The sequence below is a fragment of the Ailuropoda melanoleuca genome, chromosome X (genome assembly GCF_002007445.2).
Source record: "Ailuropoda melanoleuca isolate Jingjing chromosome X, ASM200744v2, whole genome shotgun sequence".
NCBI classification, from domain to species: domain Eukaryota; kingdom Metazoa; phylum Chordata; class Mammalia; order Carnivora; family Ursidae; genus Ailuropoda; species Ailuropoda melanoleuca.
In genome coordinates, this window is record NC_048238.1 from 107439370 (window position 1) to 107461913 (window position 22544).

The 22544-nt window shown below is 43.4% G+C and overlaps 1 protein-coding gene across 7 annotated transcripts in view; it reads left to right on the forward strand.

Moving 5' to 3' along the window:
* AFF2 (AF4/FMR2 family member 2) overlaps positions 1–22544 on the forward strand; it is a 444617-nt gene that overhangs the window by 155694 nt on the left and 266379 nt on the right. The gene's annotated exons all lie outside the window — the stretch shown is intronic.

Consider the following 22544-nt stretch of genomic DNA (forward strand, 5'->3'; position numbering starts at 1 on the left):
ACTTGATTGGAAGAAACCACTGCTTTTAGATTGGATTCCTGTTACTGGTGCCTAAAGGCTTGAAAAGACACAGAGGAAGAAAGTAGGTTGAAATTCTTACTCAATAGGCACACACAGTCGGTGTGACTTGTGGCAGATTCCAAGTTAGCGGTGTCTGAATTAGAGAAGTCTGCCCGTGTGCGCCTCTGGGTGTTGCGCCATTACTCGCTACTCGCTACTCGTGCTCGGCAGACGCGGGGATGGTGGAGGACGATGGGACCACGGAGGGAGGGCGGAGCGGGGCTGTCGGCTGTACTTTCAGAATGAGTGTTTTTCATATCGTTTCATCTCTGAGGCAGTTTTGCTTCTTGTATCATCATTCATGGAGTCTTGTCAAGCTTCCTCCTAAGTATCTCTCCAGCCCGTCCCCTCGTCACCCTCCCTGCCTTCGAGTGCCCGTGGGCCCCTGTGACAGTCCCCCAGCCCCCCGCTCTCCCTCCCTCTGGTCTCACCTCTCTTCCAAACCATCCTCCATCCAGGCTGACCTAATGGGCAGATCCAGCCATGTCACTCCCTGCTTTGGATTCTTCCGTGCCTTCTCATCGCTTCCCGGACAAGGTCCAGGTTTCTTAGTCCTGCATACAAAGCTCTTCACTCTGATTCCATGCTCCTTCTCTGACTTGCCATTTCACCATTTCTTCACATGCGGACTCAGTCCCAGCCATGTGGTGATACGTGTGGTTCCCCGCCATGTCATGCGTTATCACGCTCCTTGCTTTTGTGCCTGCCGTTCTCTCAGCCTAGAACGTCTTTCCCTACCCTCCCTTGTCTTCTGGTGAAGTCCTGTTTCTCCTTCAAGTCTGCTCAATTGTTCCTTTGCCTGTGAAAGCTTCCCGGACTCCCCCAGGCTTACCGCAGGCTGCTTCCTCCGGGCTCCTCTAGCGCCTTCCGTACGCTTTGACTGGCACTCACTTCATGTACTGTAGTCACTCGTGTATGTGTCTGTCTCCTCTACTAGACTGTGAGCTCCTGGAGAGCAAGGAATGTCTCCTCCTTCTCTGTATCCTGAGTGCCTAGCAAATGCCTGGCATATGGTAGATGCTTAATAAATGTTTGTTGAATGAATGAAGTTCAAAAATGGTTACTCGAGTACACTTTCTCGGCCATGGTGTTGATCAACTAACACGAACCAAGGTGAACGAATGCTAGAAAATCCATCATCAACTCTGTCTCTTGAATCGTAGCCTATCTGCCTGTGTCTTACTCTGCTGTGCTCCTGCACAATCGTTTGGAAATCCTCATCCTAATTTCCGCTGGATGACTTCATACGGGATTGCAAACAGAAGCCCGCCTCGAGAGAGGAGTCTAATGAGAGGCTGGGATATTGCTCTTGTCCCTTCTCTTGCCCTGATATCCACGGAAGTGCCATCACTCAGGGCTGGTCTGGGAATGGCACTGGCCCATCAAGAGGTTTGTCAGCCTGCGTCCATACCTCGTTAGCCAAGTGACAGGTCACAGACCCAGTTCGATTCACTCCCTTGTAATCCTCTCTCTTGTACATTCACAACATGGCTGACCCAGATTCAGAAACGACTTCATGCTTTTTTTTTTTTCCTCAATGCTCTGGCACACCAATGAGAGGTACATTTCCAAAGAGAGTCTGAGCTGTCTTCAACTATGGAGATGATGATCCAAGGAGCTGCCTGTGTGCACGCAGCCTTTGGTGACGGTACAAATAGACTTTGTTATAGCCTCTTAGGAAAATGGGTCAGGTGCAATAAAGTCATGAAGAGAGATCAGTGGAGAGAGTACTTATTTTAAAATCTAGGTCTCAAGAAAGGATTTGAAAGAGGGGTAGGACAGAAGCTTAGGGCCCTAAAGTCAGGAGAGTGTACTGGCTTCAAGGGTAATGTGAAAACCGAGGATAGGGTGAAAGGAAATGAGAGGTCCGACAGCCTGCCCAGGAGCTTAGAAGGGTGTAGATTAAAATGTGGGCATTAATATAGACAGGGTGGAGCGTTGTGGAGCTCTGTACCTAATGGCGTTTATGTGGCTGAAACTCTGACCAAGTCTAGAAATTCACCCTATCAAATCTTGATGCACTTTTCAAAAGCACTTAGCCTGCGAATTCAGCCCCAGTCCCTGGCGCCAAGAGGTCCAGGCATTGGGTTCTGGGTCCCAGTCAAAGTAGCCATCGTTGATGAGTGGTAGCATTACTCCTTAGAGTTACTGCTAAAAGGGCTTGTCCGGAGAGCAGTCACGGGGTCTCTGTGAGTATCCCACTCTGTCCCTGGCTTTAGTGAGAGAGGCTGACCCGTGTGTTAGTGCAGTGCACTGGGGGGGTGGGTGTTGAATGACCAGAAAACAGCATTCTGCGATGCACAAATAAGCAGATATGCATATACTCGTGAGTTGAGAAACATAAACTATTACTGAAATGGAATGAACATGTATGTGTGCCTACGTTTGCTTCTGTGGCTATGCTCTTGTGTAGAGTGGGAAAATTTTAATTATGGCCCATCCTCGAAACATTTCCTTGCCTCTTAGAATTTTTGTATCAATGATAGGGATTCTAGGAGTCTAACTGACTTCATTGCAAAAGGTTAGCTTTTCAATTGAAGCATGCTTTTGGAGCAAAATAATTTGTTTAAAAACTTAGTTTTACAGAATCTACCAGCATTCCAGGCAACCGCGCCCCACCAAAAAAGAAAAAAAAGACTGATGTGTTCTGCAGTTGAGCATAGAAGAATTTTCTGGGAACTGCATCTGAAAACAGTAAAAGACCTATTTATATCAAGTGGAAACTAAGGGTAGCTTGCAGATGGTATTTTATTAGGAAATGAATTTGTTAATAAATGTAGCTTTATATGTGATTTCATGACATATGTTTTTGCTTACGTTTCTCATTAGTATAAAAATCTTTTGGTGTGGCTAGCTTTGCATTTGGGTGCAATTCGTCGGTAGGATTGTTTGGGAAGTAAATAATTGCATGGAAATGAAAGGATCGATGACAGGTAGTATTTCCAGCCTAGGCCAATAAGCTTTCACAAGTACAATACTAATGGGTGGAGCGCCATCCCCATAAAGGGTCATTTGCCTAACGTGCTGCTCTTGGCTGTGACCTCAGTGCCTCAAAACTAGGAGTCTCTTAGAAGAGTTTAATGAAACTGATACGACTGATGGGATCTGGCTTTAGCTTATTTTAGTGGCTGGCTTTGTCAACCAGCTGAAAAGTTATGGCCCACGTTTGTGACTGTGCCTGTTTTGATTTGTATCCTATGCAGTGAACGCCGTGGGTGTGATTAGCTTTATTTATAGGAGGCAGATAGGAAGCTCAAGTGCCTTGTGTGGGAACTGCAGAGAAGGCTGGGAGCTGAGCATTCCTGTACTGGTTAAGCCCAGGCAGCTCGGCAGAAGCCACAGAACAGGAGGCCGTCAGCTGCCGTGCGCGACCAGGCCGAGCATTTGCCACTTGATGTAGCTCACGGGTTTATTTGTCCGAGGCTAGAACAGGCCTTCTTCCCACCCCATCGGGAATGAAGGAAGGTCCCTCTGCAAGTCCTCCCACTTTCCAGGTGCCCCAGGGCCTTGATCTTAGCCTGTGTTCCACCGAAGTGTGGCATCTGGAAAGCTTTGTAAACCCTCTGCCAGTCGGGTGCCTGGTGGTTGCTTATTTTTGCCCTTTGACTAACTCTTCCAACTGCACGGCGTCACAGGTGTTAAAAAAGTCACTTTCCTTCCCACACCTCTTCACGCCCCCGTAACCATAGTGTCTCCCGAAGCTGACGGAAGTGGCCCCAGCCGAGCATCTGGAAAGGAGAGCCAGGAATGCAACGAGAACACGGAGACTTGCGTGGTTTGTGACGGAGAGGTCAGAGGTGCTGCGTGACTAAGAAGGGTGTCTTGCTCCGGAGACATCAGCTTTTCCTCTCCGTGCTTTCCCTGGGCTCTTTCTGGTTCTCAGCCACGCTCTCCTTCCTCAGTGCCCCTGCTCTGCGCTGTCCCTCGCCCTGCATTTGCTTGTTAGCACTAGGTCGAATGACGAGCAGAGCTAAACTTGGGATCTTGCAGATCCCCAGTTTTGTTTTTGTTTTTTTTCCTTCTCATTTCCTCCAGTCCTGTTCTTTAGCATCTGTATTTTCCTTTCAAAGGCTGGATGTGAGCGATTCTAGCCCTTGGCGTCCTGGAACAATGTCTGCTATTTCTTGGTGTTCTGTGCTTTTAAATCCCTTGTCACTTTTAACATTCTTTTGGTTGGAAAGACGCCAAAAGATTGACTTAATCTTATTCCGCAAGGAAAAAAAAAAACCCTTTAGTTCCTATACTATTGCAAATTTAAGTCATCCTTAATAATGACACATTTTAAAACGTTACTCTTTATTCATAATTTCAGTGAATCTTTAGAAGATACCTGAAAGTCAATCTTATGTGAAGGAGGATGTACTATACTAGCAAGTAGGGTTTGGACGATGTCCTACTGAGCTGTGGGTTCCACATCTGGCCTTGACTTTCTCTGTGAACTTGAGAGAGCGATTTTGCCTCTTGTTACGTGGGGAGTTCACACTAGCTCACCAGTGACGTTGCTTCCAGCTGTCCATCTCTGAGGGCGGGCCAGTCCTTTGTGACAGGCCCAAACCTGCCTTGTTTGTGAAATACCTTCAGCCGTTCCTTCGTCACCCACACCCCACCAAGAGTCTGGAGACAGCGTGGAGGGATGTGAGCCCTGCCCGCACCAGCCTCTTACCACCATCCCTCAGAACGCCTGGGGAGTTTTAAGACTAGGTAACTAAGGGAAAGCTAGAATTGGATCTTCTTTGGGGATTGGATACTAGTTCAGCCCAGATTCAACTCATTTTTTAAAAAAGATAAACAGTTATCTGCTGTACTTCCCTGGAAAACACCAAGCTGTGAACTCAGGAAATCACCTCCTAATCCCTTTGTCGCCACCCACTCACATCATGAAAGATGGAGAACTTCTATTTTCACATTACTTCTCGGAAAATATTTTGACAGATTCAGTATGCACTAAAGTGATAAGCTTTTGTTATGTGTGTTCCAAATCATCCTGTTATCACTGGATATATCGATTAGCTTAGTATATTCTGAGCCAGTCATAAAAAACAGGCTGCTCACATTCTGTGTTAAAGAATAAGAAAAATTGACAAGTAGATAACCATATTGATTCAACCCAAATAGTGAATGCAAAGGGCTTTAGAGAGGAGTTATAAACTCTTTACGGCTGTTGTAAGTCTCTTTAGTATTTTTTTAATTGATGTGAGAACAAATAATCTTTAATTAACCATCTTTTTATGAAGTACTGTGCTTTGGTTACCAAATGGACTTTATAGTATCGGTGACTATAATAAAAACCTCTACCATTTCTACTTTATAATTTTCAAATGCTTTCACATGTATCATCTTATTTTCCCCCAGCTGTATTGAGGTGTGATTGACAAGAAACAATTGTGTATGTTCAAGGTATACAAGATGTTTTGATATATGTGAACATTGTGAAATCATCTCTACAATCAAGCGAATTAACACATCCATCACCTCATATAGCTGCTGGTTTTTGAGTGTGTGGGGAGAACGCTTCAGGTTTGCTCTCTTTGCAAATTTCAAGTAGACAATACACTGTTGCTAACTGTAGTCACCGTGCTGTACGGTAGATCTCTAGAACTTAGTCATCTTGTGTAACTGGAACTCTGTACCACTTGACCAATGTCTCCCCCTTGCCCCCTCCCTGCAGCCATCTAAGAGAGTCCAGGATTATCATCATTCCCTTTTTGTAGGTGCAGGCTGTAGTCTGAGAGAGACTTTGAGTTTCTTGCCTGAAGTCACACAGCGAGCAAGGGGCTCTCCAGGGACTGGAGGCCAGGTCTTCAGTGCCATTTCCTCAATGGCATTTGGTGCCCAGGGTGCTACTGTATATGTATGGGTTAATTTTCTCAAAGTAGCTTCTCTGCTGGCACAGAAGGGGCAAGGGAATAACAAGCTGAACCCAGCTTCAGTTGAAATTCCCTGGCTGGGTTCATATTTCGAAAGTCTGGGGCCAAGCATACCAAAAGAGCAATTTTTCTTGTGGTATTACAGGTTACAGTCATGTGTTTTTCATTTGCAAATATGGTGAGAAGTAGTGGTTTTGCAATATTCCTAAATGAGTAACATATGACACAACTTGTTAGAGACCTTTTCTTGGTTCATAAAGTTTCTGAGTTTTTGCCTATTTGGTAAGATGACTTTAGCAGAGCGCTCAGACAACATAGCTCGAATCTGGATTTCGGGGGCCGAAACACAACCACGTGGAGCTAAACCTGACATGGTCGCTATAGAAGGTACGAGTAAGACTTCTCTCACGTGTTTGACCCCCCTGCCCCCACGTAGATGGATGGAAACAGCTTACAGACCATCAAATTGCAAGAGTAGTTAGCAAAGGGCAGGCAGGATCCCTGGCTATTATTTGTAGTACTACATGGGTGAGTCTCCCTGGACGTCCGCGCAAGAACACAGGTCATCGGTGCAGACTGTCTGCCCAGAAAGTCACTGTGAGCATAAGCAAGCTACATAGCTGTGGAAGGTCTTTGAAAAATGTATAAGACTCTGGAAATGGAAGTTATATTCATTTGCTGTTGATGCCCTAACAAAGTGTCATAAACTGGATGGCTTAAAACAACAGAAGTGTATTCTCTCATGGTTATGGAGGCTAGAGATCCATGAAGGTGTTGGCAGGGCTGAACTCCCTCCACTTGCTCTACGGGCAAACCTTTCCTTGCCTCTTCTAGCTTCCAGGCGGCCCCTTGGCTTAGAGCAGCATCACTCCCCTCGCTGCCTTCGTCTTTGCCTGTCTTCTCCTCTGTATGTCTCTCTGTGTCCTTTCCTCTTCATGTGAGGACGTCGGTTATCAGATTTAAGGCCCACTCAATAGCCAAGATGATTTAATGTCTGGCTTCTTAACTAATTACATCTGCGAAGACCAGATTTCCAAACAGCCACATTCTGAGGTTCTGGGTAGACATGAGTTTTGGGGGGCCGCTAGCCATCCCACTATGAGAAGGGTCATCCTCCACTTCCCAGACTGGGAATGGAGGGAGGCTAGGCAGTGTTCATTGTGAAAAACCCAAGCCAGTCCGGAGGAGGGCAGTGGGCTCCCCCATCTCAGAAGCCACTCAGGTTCAGAGCCTAGTTCTCTAAGCTCCTCAGCTTGACTGTGCCTATGAGAAAGATCGTTTCTGTGGATACATGATTAAAGTACAACTGCGGAAAAGTGGTTTTTAAAAATCTTTTAGAATAGTAAGTATAAAGGCTTTTTTTTTCTGATTAAGTAATAGAGAAGAAAAATTTTGTTGATGCAATTGACTCCATTATGAGCTAGTGCTTAGGTGGGTAGGCTTATTCTGTGAACTAAATTATTTTCTGTTCTGTGGGCCATCTGGTCTGTCGCAAGTACTCCACTCTGCCATTGTCATGTGAGAACAGCCATAGACGGCACCTGAATGAATGGGCACGGCTGTGTGCCAGTAAAATTTTATGTTTGAATACCAAAACTCGAAAATCACGTATTCCCATGGGTCATGAGATGTTCTTTGATTTCTTTCAACCATCTTAGAGGGTAAAAACCATTCTTAGTCTGAGCCATACAAAACCAGGCAGCGGGCTGAATCTGACTTGGAGAACTTAGTATTTCAACCCCTGGACTAGATCTAGACAAAGCTTTAGACAGCAAGATACCTTTGGCATCCTCTGCCTGTCATCAACAGGAAGATGGCTTTGGGCAGAAAGGGGAGGAAGGTCAGCCCTGCGGCAGATAGAGGGCAGAATCCTAGAGACAGGAGAGATGTCTGTAGTCAAGGTAGAGCTGGCCCCTGGACTAAATGCTCTGCCAGGTCTGTATACAGATAGGTAAGACAGCTCTGCACCCAGGATCAGAAATTCCTTTCACACCACAAATCACATCACCATTCAGGAGATTTCTTTTTCCTTAGTAACTCATGAGGTGACGATGATTTGTCTTTTGCTGTCTTAGAACTGGAGTGCTTGGACTCCCAGGGCACTGAAGTATGGATTTGACTTGGGTGTGGAGTGATTGAGATTTTTAAGATTCCAAGAAGGGCAAGTCCTCTTGCACAGCCTGAGACTTTGAGTTAAATAGTACGAAAGGACTGATGGTCTGTGGCAGCCTGCACGAGCTCTTCGCAGCTGACCTTGGGTGGGAGGGTCTGTGTACGTGTCTCCCTGGGAGGCCTGAGAAAGCCAGTAGAGTTCTAGGAGGAGAAGGCCAGAGAATGATGGCTTTCTTGGTATTCCGTGAAGTTTTTCCCGCCTCCAGGGCGGTATCTAGGTTCTGAAGGACTGCTAGGAGAAAGGATCTATCTCCTTAAGGCTTTAAAGATGAAACAAGGTTGAGCTAAGACTTCAAAAAGCTAAAATATGTGGGTTGATGGAAAAAAGGAGGTCAGATCTTAGCCAGATCAAATGAACTGAAATAAAGCCTTAGAAGTTGGTGGAGTTTCAAGGGCCATGCTCCTGTGAAGGAGGGTGTCACGATAGCTCTCTGCTTTAAGTATGTACCATAGAAGAATTGTTATATCTGTGTCGTAATTTCATTAAGGGGGTTGGTGGTGGATGAGGTAGCTGCCATCTTTTACAGTCTCGGGAGTCACCGTTCACACAGGCTACATCTGTGAACAATGACTCCCGAAGCTGGTTTTAAGGAAATGGTACTGGCTTTAGAGCAAAACTGCTGTTGGACCTCCCTTTGCCTGTCAGCGTCTTCTTCTTCCAGGTCTTCAGGCACACTTACCGGGGAAACTGGCATCCTCTCAAGGAATATGGTTTTGTTGGATATTTGAACACAACATTTGGCACAAGAAGAGACATTAAAAAAAAAAAAAGAAAGAAACGCACGTGTAATATTTTGAGTTGTTCACATTGAGTCTGATATTATGAATTGTGATGTCTTAAATCTGAAAATATTGTCATCTGCATCGTTGGTAAAGTTCGTTAGAAGAGAATGTCTATAAGACATAGCTTCTTTTATCTGTTTATTTTATTCATTCATTCATTTGACAAACTTTTATTGAGTACCCATTGTGTGCCGGGCACTATGCCAGGAGCTTGAAGGCTGAGATGATGAAGACATGTTGCCTGATCTGAAGTAGCTTAAGGCAGGGGATGTGGACACAAAAACAGAAAAATCACAGTGAAATGTAATAGATGATTGTTGAGTATTCTTTGGGAGTGGAAAGAATGGCTGAGACTGTCTGAAGTGTTCAGGAAAGCCTCTTCAAGGAGGTAGTAACAGGTGTGCTAGCTCTTGAAGCGTGATTGGAAGTTGTCTTGGTGCAGTGGCGGTACAAACATTTCCCACAATGTCAGCCCACATCAGGCTGTAGGTGGGCCTGATGACTTCTGAGACGCAAAATAACCCACTGTGTTGGGGACTTCAAATAGAAAATTGGTTGGGAAGATTGGGGTCTTGGTATCAGCCCTAGGTGTTGAGGAACCTTTTAACGGTCTAAGTATGGCAGGTTATGTTTTAGAAAAATCATGCTGGTGGAGGGATTGGCTGGGATTGCCAGAAGGGAGGAGCGGGCATGATAGGGCTGGTGAGGTTTGAGGCAGAAAGAGTGCTGAGCAAGCTATTAAAATGTTCCAGGCCAGAAATGCCAGCAATTTGAATTAGGGCCATTTTTGAGATTTTTAAGTTTGATTTGATGAGATTCAGGGACCAATTAGATGGGCCCCTGAGAGGAAGCCGGCAGAGAGGGTCTGAAACGACTTTGAGGTTTCTAGCTTGGGCAGTCGGTAGATGGTGACACCGTTACCCAAGATTCTTTACGTTGACACCCAAATCTTCACAAAGCAGGTAAGTTTCCTCTCTTTTATTGTCATGTTGTCATGATATTATAGGCTTTGAATGTCATGATATTTGATTAGTGTTTGCACAGTGCTTCTTGTACAAGGCTTTGTACAGAAAGTCATGGTTATTTTCTTATGCTTTAATGAAGTATTTATTTCCTATAAATGGTCTTTTTGGTTCTCTACTTAAAAATTAGCATCTTAACTCGGCAAGATTCTAGTACTTCAGAGAACATGGGAAACTATGCTGAATGCTTTCTGAGAAATCACAGAATTGGAAGTGACAATTTTCTATAAGTCATGGAGTGTATTAAATATTACATTATGTTTTATATGCTGTAATTTTTGAAAATTAAATGAATGCATTTCCAGTTGAATTTCTCTTGTAATGATAGTTGTGGACTCTGCTATGATCCTTCCTGATTTTTTTTTCCCTTTAGACTCATGCTGTCTCCACAGGGAACATGCTTACAATGGAGTGGTGGGGGAACTTTCCACTCAACACTATCCTCCTCCCAGCCATGATATAATCTCAGGGAGAAATTGCATCCTTTGATTTTGGTGGCATTGGAGTAGGGTTATTGAGACTGGCTATTTAGATAAATTGTTACCTTAAAAACTATTCAGCTCTGCTTCCTTGCCTTTGTTTGGTGGACATGGTCATTGTCTTTTCAGTTAAGGTCATGAATTTCTGGTAGTGGAAGCAAGAGAAGGGATCAGAATTGAGTTTACAACATGTTTGCGCTCCATGGTTACTAGGATTGAAATTGTGTTTTTCAAATACAGGAAAAGATCTTAATGTATTCACTCGATTTTACTTATCTACTCCTCTTCTGTCCTCAACTGTTTTACATTCTCTCTGTAAGTCCTCCATACTTCCTTATTTGGAAATTCTTCTACACGCAGACTTTGGGAGCTGAGAGCCTCACTTTTTGGCAGTGGCGAACACAGAAGCCAGGTGGGAAAAGGTCTCACCAAAGGCCTCGCTGTACCCAGTCACGGAGCTGAGCCTTGAACTCTAGACTCATAACCCTGGACATTAAGTTAAAGGAAAAAGTGGTCAGTAGCCTTAAGAACAATGGTACAGTTTCTAGAATTAGAGAATCTTCATGCTGGAAGGACTTTACAAAGCCAACCAGTGCAGCTGACTTCCTAGAGATGCGTCAGTCTGTTATTAGGCTGCACGTTTCTCACTCAAGAATGGGCAAGTCCTTGAAGGCCAGAAGTGAAATCTTCATCTGAAAGTACTTGCACCAAAAATAATCACGTGCAACATGGAACTTGGCCACTTCACACAACTCAAAGATACAGATAAAAGTTTCTTCGTTGGGATGTTCCAGCAAATATATGACCCATGTGAAAAAAACAACATCTAGTTTCTGTATTTTGACTTATGAAGGAAGAGACATCCCGACCACATAAATATGTTCTTTTCACCTTCTGGGAGGAAAAGAAAGGAAATTGAAGCTCCAGTGCGTTATTGAATCTCCCTGAAATTAGCCTGTAGAGTTTGGGAAGATCGAAAGATTGAAGGCCAATGCCTTCTACACACACAAAACCAAAAAAAGGGACACTCTGCATTTGCATTTGCTTCAGCGCTGGTTCAGCTCTTGAACAGAGTTAGTCCCAATCCCTGTTCAAAATATCCATGTGTTCTATATCAAAGCTTTGGGATGGTAAAATACATAATGAGTTGGGAAGAAATTGCTGACGAAATATTACACTTAGCTTGTGGATTTTAATTGCAACGTAATTTATTATGTGATTTTCATAGGTAGACATAAATACATTTCTTCTCAAACCATATAACAATATAACACATAAAAGCCATGTAATAAAATAAACAAAATTGTACTTGATTACCAGTAAGAAAAGATTACTGTAATTTTTTTTTAATGGCAATCTGATAGTAAAGTCAAAGTGGCATAGGAGAAAAAAAAGATTTCACTAATAGAAGTTTAAAAATTGCATCTTCATAAATCAAGAGGATATAGTACTTAGAGCTAGAAATAACAGTGTTGTGCTTCCTGTTTTGAATACGCCATTAGGCATTTTTGTCTTTGCATTCCTATTTAATCTGTATGACATTATTTATTCCAATAATTAGTGTTAATTTTCTTGGCAGTAGGCAATATAATTACCTTTAAAATTTAAATGGGATAAAAATGCCTTGAGAACATGGTTAGGAAAACTCTTAATATTTATTTTCAATTGCCTCTTTAATTATTCATTTATGTAGTATTGGGGGGGGGAGAGAAGAATCTTGAAAACTGGGAGCCCACTGACTGAATGACATCCCAGATGATGGCCTGGTTTCCTAGTTGGTTGAGTAACATCCCGGACAGCTAAGACCTACCCTTCATTTAGATCAGCCCATGCTGCTTTTTATAAATTCTGATTGGTTCTCCTTAAAATAAGTCTCTATCATCATCCCCGTCCCCTTCCCTTTCCACATATGTAAAATCCTGAGGCTGTAGCTCACGGAATTACAAGCTTCGAACCCTCCATTCCCCAGACAAGGAGGCACTTACTTTAGTTTATTTGAAGCCTCTTAGTGCCATTTATGTGACTCTTGATTTTGAATATAAATATGAAAGCGATTATTTTCTTAACTATATAAATTAATTAGAAAGCACTTTTTAAGCTTAATAAACCCTATAATTCTGAATAAGCATACTAGTTTCAAAGAAAATCAATGTTTCTAAAGATGGGAGGAATAGCACTAGCCTGCTCTGAGCCATTAGGAAGAACAAAAGCGATCTCAAGGTAACATTGATAGTTACTCATTCATTCATTATGTAGTGAGCACAACTCCATGCATAATGTAGTTTCAGTCTTTACGGGGAACTCGGAAATGTTAGAAGAGATGACTGGGTTTTTGCCAATTCCAGCCAGAATGCTTAGCACAGAATAGGTGCTCATTAAACACATGCTGAATAAGTGAGTGAATCCCTGGAAGAAGTGAAGAGTCCATAGTATGTCTGAGGCAACTGGAAAACAGTCACAAGAACATGAGTCTACTCTTGCGGGCTAACAAGGTACAAACAGAAGGGTATTTTAGGTGCAGGCATTTATTGAAGACGAGGGCCCTGAGACTGACCAGCCAGCAAGGCTAGGACTTGAGGAGGTGAGCCCTCTAGGTGAGGGGAATTAGATAACCAAAGATGAGTAGAAGTAAGAACAGTTTGGATAAGGAGCAGCCAGTCACTGAAGCAGCCTTGTTTGACCTTGTCAGGCACCCCTGATGTGCAGAGTATGGTGCTGGGGCATGGGGGAAGACAGAGTTGGACAAGATCGTGCCCTACATTCAAGAAACTTACCTCTCGCAGGGCAACTGACTTATGCACACAAATAACCACAGAACAAGACCAAATCCTAGGGTTCTAGGAGCCCAGAGGAGGGACAGGGGCAGGCTGGCGGGCAGATCGAGGATGGGTCTGGGGAAGCATCGCCATCTACACCAGGTTCTATGAAGCTCTGGGATGAAATCGTGACAGTTCATTATCTTCTGAGGCCACAGACCTTTCTGAGAAGCTGATGAAACCTCCAGCTCCTTCCCCCAAATGGACAGATCCAAACACTTGTGTATACAATCGCTTAGATTTCCTGAAGACCATCTGTACACCTTCTAGGGAGTCCCTGTACCCCAAATTGAGACCTCTGGTGTAGTGGGGAAGAAAATGGCTTTGAAAAAGGGTAGAGCCACATTCAAATTGCAACTCTGTCGCCTCTAGCTATGTGATTTGGCCAAGTTTCTCAAGCCCCCAGTCTTGGTTTTCTCATCTATGAAGCAAGGACAATAATACCCATTTCAGAGTATTGTCTCAGCAGAAGTCACATGGTTACATTGCCAGGTGCCAAACACATTCCGCTTTTCAGAATACCGTGTGGCTATGTATGTTTCCCCACGAGCAGGGGAATCGGCTGCAAAACTAGGTTATTTTATTAAGTGCTGTCTTTCTTCTGTGCATTCCCACCAACCAACAAGCTATTTGTTTTAAAATAATCCCCAGTATGTAACAGGGAATGAGCATATGGGGCAAAATTAACAGGGAAATATAATCCCACACTGGATTCCTAGGATAAGCAAATTCGAACACGAGCCTAAGTGTTCTCTTCTGATGTCCATCACAGTGCGCTAGAAGGGTCACGTCTGTGTGCACGCGTGCGCGCCTTTGTCTGTGTACGCGTGTGAATAATGGGGCTTTGTGGTCTCTTTGTTTCACCCTCCCTTCCAGAGGGCTTTGTGCTTTCACACACACTCAGGTACGCCTGAAACCGTCGTCCCGTATTTCCCCGTGGTCTGTTTTGATTTATTGGTGGATGTCTTGAGATTTTGGTAGGAGCATCTGGATTCACAGAGAAATACACACACAAACACAAAAGTATACATATGTATATATACACAGAAGCCTGCGTAACAACAGAACAAAAGCAGCAGGTGACAAATACATACTGCAGTTGTACAAACTCATAATGTAGCTTTACAAACATGATGTTTAAAGAAGTAAAAGGAGGATGGCAATGGGTGGTTGGATTTAAAATCAAAGTTACTCAGCTGGTCATCCTCCAGGTGGTTCAGGTTGGCTTTGTATCCTGTGAGCATTTTGATTGCAGGGCTTAAACGTATGTAATCCTAATTTTAAGAAAACCGGTAGAATAAATACTCATTGAGCAAACAAAAGCCCTTCCGATCAGCTTTTCATTGCTTTGCAGTTATTTTCTCCAAAATAAAATGAGTAATTATTCGGAAGTACTTTTAGCACATACGCCATGGGGGCTAGCCTTGTTCCTGACATCCGCGGTCCTTTGAATGGAAGTGCCAAAGGCCTCCTGCCATAATGGGCCACAGCCAAGTGTCATGTGAATCTGCGTCTCACAGGTTACACAGGAAAGAAAGGACTTCCATACCAGCCTGCTCCTGAGAAAGACGCAGAATGCAAGGTCTAGAGAAGAGCGACGAGGTCTTGTGTGAGACTAGACGCTGAGTAGGTATTTCATACATGTATGTTGTTGGAGGGGCAGATGAGTGCGGGTGGATGGATGGATGGATGGATGGATGGACAGACGGACAGATGGACTTATGGTTGGATGGGTGGAGGATGGTGGGCATTTCGAGCCAGCCTAGTGATGTAGCAAGATAGAATCTTCAGAACAGATCAAGGCATGGTTACTCCTCATTTACATGGAAAAGGAAACTTTTTCAAAACATGATCCTTGGGATTTGGTTTACAATAGTGAACACTCTGTAGTTTTCTGATCAAATGCTTACGTAAAATGATCCTAACCTGTATTATTTGGCTTTCTTTCCCTTTGTACTGAGAAGCTCCAACAAGTTGATGATTTGGGTAGGTACAAAGTCCTAAAGCTCAGGTGTTGGTGAAGTAGATTATAGAAATTGTGGTGCTCAGGAAATGGCAAATATTTTGCTATTGTTTTTATCATTATCAGAAAGATAGTCCTTCTGGAAAGACAGTGGGTGTGCATTTGGCTACACCACACCCTTGCCTGAGCTGAATGGGGTGGAGAGATCCCAGGAGAACTTGACCAGCAACTAGCTGATCCAACTTGTGGTCTTGGGTCTTCTTGTATCGGGCAAGCCACGTCTCTTCTTCGAGCCGCATATGTCTCGGCTCTATCAGAGGGAGAAGTAACCCCTGCTTTCCTTTCCTTCAAAGGTTACATGAAAATATACTGAGGTGATAGATCTGCAGGCGGATACACGGTGAAGCGCATTACGCACACAAGACGAGAGCGTCCCAGATCCTTTTCTGTGCCCGCTCGAAACCGCATTCGTGTTCTTCTCCATCACTGTGGTTGTGAGCAGGAGCGTATCCATCTGTGTAGTACTCAGCAGCTGAATGGATTGATCATTGAGGTTAAAAAGGCATGTTTTGAGCTCTTGCTTTGCACGTTTGTGGATGTTGAGAGTTGCTCACGTGGAGTTAGTTGCCTTTGCTACTTTGCTTTTTTGGGAGGAGGGGAGGGTCTGGAGTGATCCTGGAGCGTTGCCGTGTTAATTTGGCCCATGTGCATTTTATATGTTGGTCTCGGGTCTTTCTAAGCATAGAGTTTATATTCAGGGCCTGTTCTCTCCTCTCTTTTGCTAAGTCGTAACTGCAGTTTTTGTAAGCTTTCCAAACCTGGCTGTCCATCATTCCACTCAGCCTTTCTTGCGACAAAACACGAGCCCCAAATGCTTTGCCTATTCCTGGTCAAGGTTTAGGCTCGAGCTAAACTTGTAGTTGGCCTCTTGTCTCTCGGAAGACCACTTTTCTGGGATCACTGACTTTTGTTGGCTTTTGAGACTCAGGGAACTGTTTAGAACATTTCTTTTTATGAGGCAACATTGTCCAGTGGAAACTTGCTTTCTGTTGACTTTACATCATTAAAATGAATTTGTGCCTGGCTCACATTAATTTTACCCATACCTAATTGCTCAGAAGTTACCGTGTGTGAGAGCCTATGCAAACATTTTAAATGAAGATAGGCTAATGCACAATCTCCATCTGAAAAGCATTAAAAAATTTAAAAGCATCATCATTGGAGAAGAAGTGATGGGGAGGCTATCCTTAATCTGAGTGGGATCGTTATTGTTAGAAAATGATTAATGAATATAATTGGCCCTTTCTAATCAGAAAGCTTTCAAATTAGAGCCAGCCCTTAGAATTCTGACTTCTTTCAATTCAGCAATGCCCAACAGTTTTGATTTTGAAGGAAGCTTTGGGTTGGCCGCTAAGTTTGTACATTTAGCTTCAAATGCAACCTCTTTCTGGAGTGTGGTATGTGAGCCCAAATAGCATTTGCTGAGAAACTCAATTCGTTTCTACAAAACATTTTTAAAAGGCAATATAGCAAGTCGGATAAAGGGATCACCTGTAAGTACATCATTAATGAGGTGGAGTCCAATTTCCTAACCCGGGCCTTCTCTTCAAAGCACAAATTCCTGTAACCACTCAAAATAGCACTTAGGCACTTAGAACAAATATATACCTGGCCACCTACATACCTATTTGATTTTCTGAATGTCAGAGCAGAGCTCCAGAGTTTAAAAGTGAACCTCAGTAAGTAAGTATCAATTTACAGAATGAGCACCCCGGTCACTAAATTGAGAAATGCAACTGTAATTATTTGGCGAAGTGGGAATCGGGCCATTGGAGTTGCACGTTGGTGGTTGTACCATAAACTCAAAAAGGAACTGTCTTATTTTTTTTTAACATTGTCATCTTTTAGCCTTGGGTTTGTTAGGACCTATTTTTCCATAGGCATTATCTGTATTATGTATGTTTGGACACCTGAGCAGTTCTTAGGATCCAGCTGCTTAAGTGGAAATAAATGTGTACTTGTTAAAAAGCTTTTCTATTGTACAAGGAGAGAACATTGCTTTTCTGATCTAAATAGCATAACTTAGGATGCGATCCAGGTTGGACATTTCCAACTAAAGACATTTCTATAGGTGCCTAAGTTCAAATTAAATATGTTAAAACCCAAATTAGAATGAATCTGATGTGAGCCATTCTAGTCTGAGCCATGGTCCTGGGCAATGACAAGCGAAGTGCTTGGTCAAGGCTTGGCTAAGCTCTTGGCACTGACTCCATGGGGGAGGGCCGGGGAAGGGGGAAGTTCGGTATACTTGTCAGTTCTTGCATTATTTAAACAAAACCAGGAACATTTTCAACCCAGTTAGTTATGCCTGTCCCATAGCAGAAATTATTGGAGGATGCCAAAGGAATACACTGGGTTGCCTAAAGCATTGGCATAGAGATTTTAAGGTTTCATTCCTGTCTAGCACAAATTAGCACAGGGGGTGATTTGATTTTCCTATGAGTTTGAATTTTTTTTAATACTGGATAAGGTATTCGGAATTATGAATACCTAAATGAAATGTCCAAACTCTAGAAAGGGATGATAGAATCCCTTTGGACAAACAGCTATTCCAGTGAAATACCACTGTAGATAGGAGCCATTTTAGAGGTCATGTTAATGAACATGTAAGGGTTTTGGAATTTAATGCTCCAAATCACCACATGTCTCCCCTTTCTGAAGAGTTCCTTCCCAGTTCCCTACCAAAATATCAATTTATCACCATTTTAAAAAATTGACCAGTCTATTTGACTTTTTTGTAAAATTTCAGAACTTTCATATATCACTTTCATTCGTTCATTTCATTCATTCATATTCTTCTGTCTCTTCTTCTTTCCCTCCCTCCCTCTCTCCTCGCTCCCTCTCTCTCCTTCCTCCCTCCCTCTTTCTCTCCCCCCATCTTCTCCTCCTACACTCCCTCCCTCCTTCCCCCTACCCCCACTCTGATACTTACTCTCATTTTCATCTCAGGAGATCTGAAGTCCAAAGGCCTATGTACTTTCTAATTTCAGAAATTGCTGACATGGAATTCAGTAGCGTATTGGCAGTGGAAATTGTCAGGTCTGTGATTTTTAGCAAAATCTAAATGAATCTTTGCTAATAAAAATGATAATAAACTGCTGCATATCTGTAATGGTTTCCATTCTGACAAATTCCTGACAATTTCATATGTATATTTCATATATATACCTGCAATTCAGAAACTGAGGAAAGAAGTGAAATCATTGAACTCGTTTCACATGGGATGAATAAGAGGCCCAGGCAGAAAACGATGCCACAGCTTCCACCAGCGGGTCCTCAGACTCTCAGGTGAATGTACACAGCAGCAGTGCCCCCTTCTCTTCTGCTCGTCATTCGGTCAGGCAGCACACAGTGACAGAGCCCCTACTCTGTGCTAGATACTGACAGCGTGTGACCCGTATGACAATATGAGTTGCTTCTCTGATTGGGATACTTTTGAAGTGAAAAGAGACATGAACCAGTGCTCAGGCAGTCGACCCCAGACGGACCTGTAGACACGTGCCTTATTAACGCCTCTAAGCTTCATTTGTGTCAACTGTGGAGGAGAATCACACACCCACAGGTGGCGTGTGCGTGGTGCCTAACAGTGCCTGGTTCACACAGGAAGTCCCCCAAAAGCGTTCATTTCTTCCTCTTCCCTGGAAACATTCCCACCACTGGAATCCTGCGCATTTTTGTCTAATACTTAATGGGACTGAGCACATGCTGTCTTCTGTTGGGTGCATGTCTTCTAATGCTATTTGGATCATAATTCATTGGAGAGCTGAGTGTGCCTTATTTATCTCTGCATTTACCAAGAAACCATTAATTAATTGATTAGCTACTGATGGAACCCCCTCATTTAACAGAAACATTTTTAAAACAAGGTGAGTATAGACAGGCAGCTAAAATAAAGCATGCCTGCATGGAATGAATACATAACTTGTAGAAATTAAAGAGCTCGTCAGCCCCCGGGCACACTTTAGTGTCATGCTCCGGCGGTGACTATGACCAAGGGAATTTTCCCAACTAAATTCTGATATCAGAATCATCAGTTTGGATTTCATAAAACATGTATTGCATTTTCATTGGAATGAGGTGAAAGTGAAGAAATGGCCATCTCTATAAGACAGGGTTTCTATTAAAAAAAAAAAAGAACAAATGATCAGGTTTCAGTTTCAAATATTTAAAAATATATCTTGCCAAGAACTTGCTTTAGAACTTGTAATTTTGTCCATTTTCAGATGGGTTTGAGGTTTTTGTGGGTTTTTTTAGATGTTTAAAAATAACTTACGGAGATTGCAAAAATTGGAAGTTTTCTCATGGCAGTAGCCTTGTTTCTTTATTTTTAATTAAAGTCAATTAGGTGCGTATCAACGTGTTGATTTGGTAGCAGCAGAAAATTCAGTAGTGCCTTTCATACTAGAAAAAAACATTGAAAGGCATATTTTCAAATGTCATTTAGTTGATGAGATTTAGAGTTTTCTACATATTTAGTTTGCTCCTTACGATGATATTGGTACTTAGATAAGAGCTCATTATCTTGAGACTTTGATTTCCCTTCTGCTTGATCCTGCTGTGAAACCAAAAGCTTGTTTGTAACTTCCTGGTCTCTTTCTACACAGTGTTTTTTTCCTTTGTGGCACAACCCAGGGTATAGGGAAGCATACCAAAGGATTGAATCAACACTGATATTTAAACAGTTAAAGGTGTTGGAGAAACCCAGCTGGGTGAAGAATTTGGACTTATGTATGATAAATAAATCTCATTGCCTTCTGCTTTTCTCCTCCTCCTCCTCTCCTTTCTTCCTTTCTGAATACCTGCTCTGGGCTAGATGTCAGATATGCGTACACAGCTGCCTTCTAGACATCTGGACTTGGATGTTCCCACAGGCGCCCCGTCCTTCACTAACACTGCACTGTTGATGGCCCTACCATGTAGTCCCCTAAGATCCCTTCCCACTCCCTCTGCTCTGTAGCCTATTAGTCATGAAGCCCTGCTTTCCTTTACTTTGAAGCGTAGCTCCAGCCCTTTGGCCATCACATTATACCAGGTGATTGTCACGTCTCATCTGATTGCCATTACTGCTTTTCTTGCCTCTTGTCTCGTCCTCCTGCTCCTCACCGCCCCCCCCAACCCTGCCTTCTCTACCTTGTGGCCAGGCTGACCTGTGAGTGCCTCCCGTTGCCTAAAGATAGAGGTGAAGCCTCTGGAATCCCCTTTTGACCTGACCCTTGCTGTACTTGCCAGAGTGGGTGGCTTAAACAAGACACTGGTTTTTTTTGGCACTTCTTGAGGCTAAGAGTCTAAGGTCAAGATGTCGGCAGGGTTGTTTTCTTCTGGGGCTTCTCTCTTTGGCCTGTAGATGCCCTCTCCTCCCTATGTCTTCACGTGGTCTTCTGTGTGTGTCTTTGTGTTCTACTATTGTCGTATAAGGATGCCACTCATCGGATTAGGCCCAAATGACCTCGTTTTAACTTCATTCACTTTTTAAAGGCCCTGTCTCCAAACACAGTCACACTCTGAGACACTGGACCTTAAGGCTTCAATACATGAATTTCAAGGGGGACAACTTGACCTATAACACTTGCTTTTCTGATCCTGGCAGTCCAGCAGACACTATTATCTAGCTGCTGAAGGCCTATCTACTTTATGTGGAAACACATGTTAGGAGTGTGATTCTCACAGTGGGCTCCTGGAGTGTCGAGGAGTCCCTGGGTTTTAAGCATGTGTGTCCTCCAAGACCGCTGCTGGGCGGAGAGTGTGTCTTCTTCTAGTCCATGAATTCAGTTGACCCGATTGCTAGAGTGGCACTGCCCACAGGCTGTTCTGTAGGGCAGAGGTGAACAGATACCCTTTGATAATGTTGGTTCTACTGCCAGATCCCAAGGGCTTTCCCTTCAGCAGAATGCTGTGCTGATGTGATCAGATCTAATCATTTGCTTTCTGCAAGCCTATTTGAAAAACTTTATCCTTAGGTCCTCTGGGTTGATTTGCTGCTACAGAGCGAACTTGGATACTCAGAGAGTAGCTGGCTAGCCTTGGTGCATTTGTCACCTTCTAGAGGAATGGAATCTACTGGCTATTTGTTCATTCAGAAATGTACGAATCATCAACAGGCTCTTCTCTCCCTGGTGTGTTTGATTGACTAGCATTGTTTGCAGCCTCTAAAGTATTCTTTGTGTATCCAAAATTCCAGACTCATGTGCAGTTGAAATATGAAATTAAAATGTTATTGAAAGACTCAGGCTTTCTCAGCCAGTCGTGACAGCTCATCCAAGGGGAGGCCTGTTTGAGTCAGTGGACCCCTGATGTCGTCAGACCCAGACTGCTCTGGTCAGAGGGAAGGAAGTGTCTAGGATCATAGATCTTCCAAAGGAAAAGGACTGCTTGCCTGTATGGACTGCAGTTTGCAGTGAGGGATTGTCTGCAAGCGGGAACTTGATAAATTTAGCTGTAGTGATCACATATTTGAGAAAGAGAATGCCTCAAACGGTCAGCATATACAGTTGACCCTTGAACAATGCTGGGTTTAGGGGGTGCCAATCCCTGTGCAGTCGAAAATCCACGTCTAACTTTTGACTCCCCCAAAACTTGACTATAAATAGTCTATTTAGTTGACCAGGAGCCTTAGTGATGACAGTCAGTAGACACATACTTTGTATGTTATGTGTATCGTATATTATATTCTTAACAATAAAGTAAGCTAGAGGAAAGAACATGTTATTAAGAAAATCACAAGAGAAAATACATTTACGGTGCTGTCCTGTGTTTCTAAAATAAAAATCCGTGTATATGGGGACCTGTGCAATTTGAACTTGTGTTGTTCAAGGGTCAACTGTATAATCATTCAAAACTGTATAATCATTCAATGGCAAGTCAAAGATAACTCCATCACCTGGCAGAAAGCTTTTCGTTTTCCACTGGATCAAACATTACCGCCAGCTCTCTGGCCATGTGGACCAGAGACTTGTTGAACTGCAGGGCATGATGGAAGGACCCATAGGGATCATCTAGTCCAAATCTGTCATTTAGACACTGGGGGGAAATGAGGCCCAATGATGAGAGGCAACACGTTGCTTGGAAAATGTGTCGTGCCAGCGACAGGACAGGGACCTGGATTTTGATCTCCTGACCCTCAGTCCAGCCTTCTTTCCTCAGCATAATGGAGTGATTAGAACTCACCATTTAGAGGGGCCGTGGCCAACCAGCTTGATGGAGGGCAGGAGAACTTAGTGGCTAAGAGCTTGCACTCCAGAACCAAACTGCCTGAGTCCAAATCTCATATGAGCTCTATCACTGTCAGCAAGGTATTCTGTTTGTATTAGCATGCTATGGCTTCT